Source organism: Cornus florida, unplaced genomic scaffold (assembly GCF_030987335.1).
Source record: "Cornus florida cultivar Cherokee Brave unplaced genomic scaffold, ASM3098733v1 CherokeeBrave_3.0.0_Hap2_Chr10, whole genome shotgun sequence".
In the NCBI taxonomy this organism is placed as follows: Eukaryota; Viridiplantae; Streptophyta; class Magnoliopsida; order Cornales; family Cornaceae; genus Cornus; species Cornus florida.
Window position 1 is genome coordinate 38,005,215 of NW_026775580.1, and position 9,814 is coordinate 38,015,028.

Genomic DNA, 9,814 nt, shown 5'->3' on the forward strand with positions numbered 1-9,814 from the left:
TGATCGGTCTGAAGTTTGGTCAGTATTGTGCAATCGTTTCATGTCAGAAAAGCATAAGGTAATCTCACATTCCACTTCAAATAATAGGCTAATTGTACCTTCTTTAGTTGAAGATTTTGCTATTATTTTGAGCAACAGTAGTAACATAACTAACCATAAACTTTTTATGATTTGATACCTTCTTTGTGTAGGAAATTAGTGAGCAAAATCAAAGGAACCGGGCTACACTACAAGTTCACCATTGTGGCGGAAGCAAGTCCTTTGTGCGGTATATTGAGGAGAAGGTAATAGTTATTGAACCAAATATTCTTTTTAAACACTTGCTTTTATATGTTTCTACAATTGACATATAATAATTCCTTGAACTTTGCAGAAAATGTCTCAGAATGGAGTTCAACCTCGTTTGGTTGATGTTTATGAAGAAACACATCACCATCTAGAAACGGGTTGGACATGTGAGAAAGCTCGGGAATTGCATGTAAGAATACCTTTCCCCTTCATGTATTTTAAAAAAAGGAACAAAAAAACAAGATCAAATTTTCATTTGGTCAACTACACAAAAATGTTAAAGAGAATAAAGTGTTCTGCCAAAAAAATGATAAATGAAGCACAGTTCATCAAACCTACTTATTTATAAGAGGCTTCTGTTGTTGTCACTTCAGTTGTTCCCCTCATTTACTAGTGACCAAGATCCTATTAGGTACCTTTTGGCAGAAAGTTCAGTAGTTACTCAATCAAATGCAAAACTCTATCCTAATTTACAGCTTCGGACAAATTAACAAATTATCTGTATAATATGATAGAGAAAAACCTAGAAATTGAATTTTCTTTTTAATGCCGCATGCTAAATCAAGGTTTAAATTAGTGCATAATTTAAGCAATTTCAAAACTCCTACCTAATAGTTTGCTTAGCTAATTAAAATAAATACAGAAAGAAAACAAAATATTTGAAATACTTTAGTAATTAATTGTCTCATAAACCAATTTTTCTTTCCTATTAGTATCTAGAACAAGTTTCTTTGAAACATCAGGAGCTTGATTAATGACAATCAAAATTTAAAATCTTAGATAGACTTTAAATACAAACTCTGGAGATGCGAAGGTATTTTAGAAGTGCAATGAGGGGTTTCAATTGAAAATCAAGGATGTTTTCATTCTTGCTGTTTGCCAAACCATTTAAGCAGAAACATATAAGATAGACAGATTACTTTTTTTCACAAGATACACAACCTTATTAAGAATGAATAAAAATCACTAAAGAAATATATAGAAGCCTCAAATGCTAGAAAGTCTGCATTCATTTGGATTTAGATAAGCACTCATCATCTAGCTGATGTGCTTATAAGCTTATTAAGAATGAAAAAATCACTAAAGAATATATAGAAGCTTCAAATGCTATAAAGTCTGCATTCGTTTGGATTTAGATAAACACTCATCATCAATATAATTCATTTGTGTATGCTATGTATGGATGTTTCATTGAAGAATAATTATTTGATTCTTGGTAATATAGAATTGAACACTTCAAGTACAGAAAATCCAAATCTTTTCTTCCGCCTATTGTCTACCACATGTATGATGATTAATTTTATATTTTGTGATTTATGTTTTCGAGTACTAAGTTATAATTTTTTAGATAACTCTTTTATGTGGATCTATTTTGCCAAAGATTCTCGACTCTTACTCTGTTCAACAATTTAAGAATTCTTATACTGTTCAACAATTTAAGAATTCTTATACTTTCTACTTAGTGGCCTTCATGAGATGTTATTGCTCTTTTAGTTTCTTTTTTGTTTGCAGATATTGATTTTGTTTCCTATGCAGGGGGAGCTGGTTGCAACAGTACAGGCTTTAGATCCTACAAATGGAGATAAACTTGAAAAGGAGAAGCAAGCCTTCGTCAAAGTTTTTGGGAAGAGGCCCAAATATATTTGTGGCTTGGGGTATGGAGTGAAACCCCCACCAGCCCGTCCTAATGCGGAGCTAGAGAATGAAAGAAGACTTAGGATTGCAGCTGAAAAGAAATATGTTAATGCTATTGAAGTAATCAAGGATATGGAAACCAATATGGAGCAACGATTAGAAGCTAAGATGAGTATGATTCTAAAGAGGTTGCTCTCTCAAAGCAATGTTCCACCACCAAGGTCTCCATAGGAAACAATTGTGACTGAATATATGGAAACAATATTTGTGGTTTGGGTGATCATTATTTTTGTTGAACATGTGTTAATTAAAAGCTTTGGTGACCATTAGAACATATGTTACTGAATTGTATTTTTGTTATAAATATCGGTTTGGTGATGATCCATTTTTGTTGTTATAAATATCGGTTTGGTGATCTATTTTTGTTGGTATTGAATCTCAGGTACCAATTTTTGTTGAATTGTGATTGATATGGAACATATGCTATTGCTTTGCATGTAGATTATTTAAAATATAATTTTTAGCCCTTTTGCGACACCAAAGAGAGTCAGTAATAAGTTGTTTTGAGTTGTAATAGCCACTGTATCTTCGACAGAACTTGGTGTCAGAGTTGTGTAGGCTTTTGTGACTCCATTTAAGGAGTCGCAAATAAGAGGCAATTTTCAATGCCCTATTGTGTCATAAATACCAACATATTAGCGACGCCAACTTGGCGTTAGTAATAAGGTTATTTCCGACCCCTTTGGGGAGTCGGAAATTAATACGGCTTTTGCGACTCCAGCATTCGCGATGCTAAATAGACGTCAACAATAGCGTTATTTCCGACCCCCCGACCCCCATAAGGATTCGGAAATTTATATGGCATTTGCGACCCAACCATTGCCGACACAAGATGCAACCCCTATTTGGGGTCGTTAATACCCTTTTCCGACACTATTTTTTGGCTTTTACGACGCCTTTTGGGGTTGGAAATAACACCATTTGTTGTAGTTTTTTTTTTTTTTTTTTCTAAACTAGTTGTTAGAACTTTGTGATGATTGAACATCACTCTCAAAAATTACAAAACTTGATACACATCCCTAATGGTGGTCTAGACAAAAATGGGAACAAGGTGTGCTAGTGTTGGGCAAAACGTGGGTGTGTGAGTGAGTTTCGTTTGTTTATTGCTGATAGATGATCTAAGATTTCTAATAATAATAAAAGAAATGAACAAATAATAATAATAATCTTATTGCACAAGCATAATTGGGTAAAATTCATCATGCATTTCCAAAAACAATGCAAATTTGTTTGAAAAAAAAATCAAAATAAATAATAATAAAAAAGAGTGTGAATTTAGAGAATGTGTGAGAAGGGAAGGAAGCTAGTTATGTGTCACACCTTAGTTGGATTATAGTAGGCAAGACAGGAGTAAATTATATATAGAATAATGATCTTTTGCTTAAAGATAAGAAATAAATGTATTTCACTAAGCGTGATAACCTTTAGATAGATGTAAGTGTAAAAAATGTAAATATCAAAAAAAATATTACAATTATATTCAACAATTACAATGCATGGTATTAATAAATTTATTACTCACCAGTAATCAAAAGATCTATATATATATTTTTTACATGAAATAGTATTCAACAATTGCTTTGCTCGATTGATCACAAAATCACATTGGTTTTGGTATTGGTTCTCCGTTCTTGAATCATAATTCTTTCTTTATTTAGTTTAATATATTTTTTTGATAGTTTGCAATATAATCTGGACGTTCCTACAACAAAATCCACCTTTTGCCACGAAAAAATCGTGGCTAATGTAATGCGCGCGCACTTATTTAGCAGGTGCTTTTCAATGATTTTTAGTTTAGTTTTAATTGATTCAGATGTTGGCTAGGGTTGTAAATTTAAATTTTGGGCTGGGTTTGCCTTTCGGCTGGGTTGGGTTTTTTTTGCCATGTATTTTGTTTGGTCCAATGGATATCCCACTTGTGGGCTTGTAATTATTATCCATGTGTATATACACACACACACTTGAAAAGTTTAAATTAACCTTTTAAAAAAAAAAACTACTTTTGTGAATTTAAATTAGTACAGTATAAATTGTTTATTAATTTGAGAATTTTAGTTTTCATATCAATTATAACATTGTCAAATGTTTAGATTGTCTTTTACCCTTTTCATATGTGGAAAATTTCCATTTTAAAATAATTTTCCTTACTAGCTCTAGAATAATGATAAATAGTTGGGATGTATCTAACTGTTTTTGGTGACTGAAATGACATTTTGACGTCATTAAATTTGATGATATCATCATGACATCATTCCTTACATCATGACATCAATTCGATGTGTCCGACTCTCTGACTCTGGATCATTATTCTTAACTCTATATAAGATCATATTCATATGCTGAATTGGCGTCCAAGATTAATTTCTTGTGGGTTACTTTCTTAATCTAATGATTCACTATAATTAAGGTTTAATTTTAAAACATTATATTGAGTGTATTAGCTTTTTTGCTGAACAAATGAGAAAAAAAAGTCTATTTTTAAAAGGATACCATATTTGCACTCCCAATTGTTACATTGTGCTCACATAGTAAAAGAAATGACATTTTTTATCTTGACTTCACATTTTAATGATTCACTAATACTCAATATTCAAAAATGTCACTAATACTCAATGACAATTGTTTTAATAACGTTCCTTTATTCTATCACAATTAAAATGTCCCTTTGTGACACATTTTTTTAGTTTCATAAAAACACAACAAATTTAGTTAGTTATAATATGCAACTTGCGACACTATTTTATCGGGTGATCGTTTGTGACAATACTCTTTTTTTTTTCTCAATAAGTTTATTTGTTTCGGAGCTCTACTAATCATAAGTTCGTAGACCTTCTTAATATATAAAGATTGAATCTTTAAAAGAAAATGAAAGTTTTTAGTTAAACTTATAATATGTTGTATTGTTTAAGCCGAGTACAACTGATATTAAAGTGGTTGCTTGTAGAATGGTGTGCAACCAACCCACCATGATTTTGGTTGCCATCAACTCTGTTGATCATGAATTTGTGTTCTAATTTCGATTTAGGATTACCCTAAGCATAATTGATTGACATTGATATACATTTTTACTTCTTTGGTTGTATCTCTAGGCTTTAATGATAGTTCAATGTATACTACTGAATCCACATGGAGCATATTATATAACAAGAGGTTTATTTATGTAGTTAAAATAGTTTCTAATGTTATAACAAGAGGTTTATTTATGTAGTTAAAATTATTTCTAATGTGTATCATGAAAATGTTCCTATAATTAATTATCCGAACGTCATTCGTACCTCTTTGCTTCAAATCCAAAATATCATAAAGAATATTTTAATCACACTTCATAAACATTTAAGCGGACCATCTTTTCCTTTATAATTTATGTTGGGTTGAGTATGAAAGTACTATTGGTGGTGTTAATCATGTATTTTTAATAAAAGTAAGTTTAAGAATAAGCATCTAACTCACAGCAAACTTATTTGTATTTTCTTTATATAAAAATATATACTCCACATTTATTTCATTGTCCATTTTCTTTTTATCTAGAATAAATATTGCATGTCAAGAAAGTTAGAAAATGCATATAGAATGTCAAAATCACGAAGATTGAATTGTTTTTGCTCATTTATTTGTGCATTTCTACTCTCTTACCTATGCTATTTTATTTAGTCTCATACCAACCAACCTAGATTAAAGGGTTACCTTTCCATAAAAATAAAACAACTTAAACTTTCGAAAATAAATAAATTAATAAAAATTATTTTGACGGGTTTACAATCATCATTATTTGATGTATTGGAGGAAACCAATGGTATTACTGAGGGGAGATCTTTATGTAATATTTTGAAATTGGGTAATTGGAAGATCGAACGGAAAGCAAAATTGGGAAAAATGCAACATTTATTTAATAAAGCCTGAAATCTTTTATATCATCTATTCTTCGGATGATAAAAATCTAATTAATTATTTTTGTTATATATAATAATGTTAATATATTTGTTTGATTAAGAAAGCAATGAAATTACATGCGAATGTGTTATTAATTTTTATATAATAGTGAAATTATATAAAAATAAAAATAAAAATAATAATTTTTTAGTTTAATGATTTATATCCTCAATATATATATATATATGTATATATATATTTATATCCGTCAATTGAACTTCTGAACTTATTTTGTCATGTATTCCATTTCCTCCAACTAAATTCCACTTCCTCTAACTAAATTAGTAAATGATTATTTTATTTTATTTAAAAATTATAAGTCAATGATTTGAAAATTGCTTCTAAATTAGTAATTAGTAATTTATTTTATTTAAATTTTTATTTTATTATTTTTAAAATTTATTTATATGTAAATGATTTGAAACACCGTGTACTTTTAATAATAGTATAAATAATATAATATTAATATATATATATATATATATATATATATACACACACGCGCACACAGGAAACATAACACGTGATATTTATTTATTATAACTTAATTATAGTAGTAGCATAAGAGTTAATTTAAGTTCAAAAGTGACAAAATTCAACCATTGAAATATATATATATATATATATATATATATATATAAACACCGGAAACATACATATATTTATAACATTATTTTTTTATAAAAAAATAAAAAAAAAAATTATAAAAGTTTAAACATAAAAATACTTGAAACACATTTAACAATTCAGTCATGCAACCATAATTAGGAAATTTACATAGTTGAATACATGTATGAATATAAATTAACACAGATGTATACTCATATAATTCAGAAATAAAAAATAAATTTAAGGTTTTCGAACCAAAAATAAAAATAAGTACAAAATAAAACGTATAATAAGTAAATTTCTTATTATCATAATAACGCAGATGCTTCGATAACTAATGGTTAATTAGGAGTGTCAGACTTGACTCTTTGTATCTACTAATATAACTTCTAATCCTTATTACCTTGTAACTCTTTCGTCTAAAAAGAATATCCATAATATCTTTAATATTTTTAGTATTCAAACACGTTTTGAAGTTTTTGGATATTAAAAATATTAATACCACGACTTTGAACACGGTCTTAACGGTGATATAAACATTTAATTTACCTTAAAACATATATATAATTTACGTCCTAGCAATGAAAATAAAAAATAAACTTTTATTACCACAAATACCTTCAAACACGTAACGTTGTTATTCTTATTATTTAAAAATTAGTGCAAAAGAAAGATTAAATTAAAAAGAAAAAATAATAAAAATATAGGAAAGTACAAATTAGATACTCAATTTAATATAATAGAGTGGACAAGTAAAAATATAATTAATAATAATTATAAAAACCGATAAAACCCATGCTAGCTTAATTAGTTTTGGTCCTTCCAGGGCTAGCTTGATACTGTTTGAGGCCTAAAGCAAAATTCCTAAAATATGACTTCTTATATTTAATATATTAATATAATATTAATCATTTTTATTCAAAGAAAACATAAACATTATTTGCATTTTTAGCTTTAGATAGTGATTTAATTTTGTAGGCAATTAATGTGTGAGCAAAAGAAATATAATGACAATTATTGGCATGTAATCGAGATACTGATTTTATTTTGTAGGCAATTTATGTGTTATATAATTTAAAATAAATATAATATTGAATAATTATTGACATGTAATAGAGTAAAATTTATGATGTGTTTAGTAAGAAGGAAGGAAGAGGTGTGGAGAGAAAAATAGGAAAAAAAGAATAAACTTTCTTTGTTTGATGATACAAAGAAAATAGAAAGAAAAGAACAAACTTTTTTTTGTTAATTCTGACTTTTATGATTGGTATTTCAGGGATGTGACGGTCCCTAGCAATACTCTTACATTAATATCCTCTATAAGTTAAAATATTATAAATATTATTAGATATAATGGTAAAAATAATTAAAACCATCTATATCCTTTCCTCTTAAGGAAAATAGTAAATTATGAGCTTATTTTCTTCTCTTGTATTTAATAGAACAAAAAGAAAGAAATATACAGGATATCTTTTCCATTCCTTTTTCTCTTTCTTCCCTCTAAATTTTTTTATACTACCTAATAGAGCATTAGTAATTTTATGATAAAAATAATAATGTTAAATATATTATAATGTTTATTGTTTCATATTGATAAGGATAAAAATAATAGGCATCTCAAAGTCAAAAGAGAAATAAGATAAGGGTAAGGGATATATCTTACCCAAAATCTCCATGGAATCATAATACCATATGTAACCAGAGTTACCATTCCTGTAAGAAGGGAACAATATCATCTTGGATCAGGGAGAATCTCGCTTGAAAAACTATTACCATTAATACTTCTATAAAAGAAAGGATCAATCAACCTAAAAAGGTACGTCATAAATTTCATATTGAATCCTTATCGGATATTTAATCGTCGAGTACTAACTTGACCGTCGGAGTGCACCCGACCGGCACCACGCCGGTCATCACTTCTCTTGTCTGGCAAGAATTGTCACAGACTCCGGAGTGTGTAGATTTTTGGCATCAACATTTGGCGCCGTCTGTGGGAACGTATATTAGTCCCAACAAATTATGATTCGTACAAGGAAAATCTACGACAAAACTTAAAAGCAATTCAGTCCCTTTACAATCTGGCTTTCTCTAAAAGAAAGAGAACAGTTCATGGATTGAATGGCCAAAAGTAAGGGTACAGTTGCTCAATCTGGTAAAATTGCTAGAAAGTCCCGCCCGACCGCTAGCAGTTGTTTCATCATCGTTGTTAACCGGGTAAGTTTCATGCATTACGCGTATATCAAAATATATGTGTACACTTCCTCACATGATTTAAAGAGAAACAATTTTTTATGTGTTTCCAATTGTCTACAAAATATTGTTCACCTACATAATGATGTAGTTCACCTGGGGACCCTCCGATAAAATACTACGCTTTGAGGGTATTGTTCAAAAAAAAAAAAAAAAAAAAAAAAATATTGTGGGTACTGTTCACAGGGTGTAGAAAAAAAAAATTATTTTGTAAGTACTATTCACATGAATAGTACCCGCGGGAATAGTACCCGTGGGTACTTTTCACAAGGTTTAAAAAAATAAAAATAAAAAAAATTCTTATTCTAGAGAACAATCGTTAGCTCCATTGATGATGCTCAATGATAAGTTTTTGTCTTATGCTCAATGATAAGTTTTTGTCTTAATTGTACCTATTCTGATATATATAAATATGTATATATATTATCCGTTCAAACTGGACATCTGTTCTTTTATTTTTACTTTGCTAACTTTGCAAATAGAAAGAGAACATTAGTATTCCTTGTACGCGAGAGGCTAGCTTGGGAATGGGGGCAGAAAGTTAACCTCTCTTATTAAAGATACGAGCCCATGAAACTCTGGAAAATTAGTTACTCACGAGGATGAACCTCCCATATTAAAAGGATAAGTTCATGAAGCTCGTAATTGCCATTCCCTGTATTATAAGGGATTCATATAAAAGCGCCTCGTACTATAAGGGTTCGAATTGAATGAACCTCGTAATTGTTGTCCTCCGTATTAAAAGGAGTCGAAATCAACTTGTAAAATATACTTCCCTTTTTAAAGGGCGAGCTGAGTGAAGCTCGTAAAATATACTTTCCTTTTTAAAGGGCGAGTTGAATAAAACTCGTAATTACCATCCCCGTATTATAAGGGATTGATATAAAAGTGCCCCGTACTATAAGGGCCCGAGCTGAATAAAGCTCGTAATTGTTGTCCTCCGTATTAAAAGGGGTTGAAATCAACTTGTAAAATATACTTCCCTTTTTAAAGGGTGAGCTGAGTGAAGTTCGTAAAATATATTTTCCTTTTTAAAGGACAA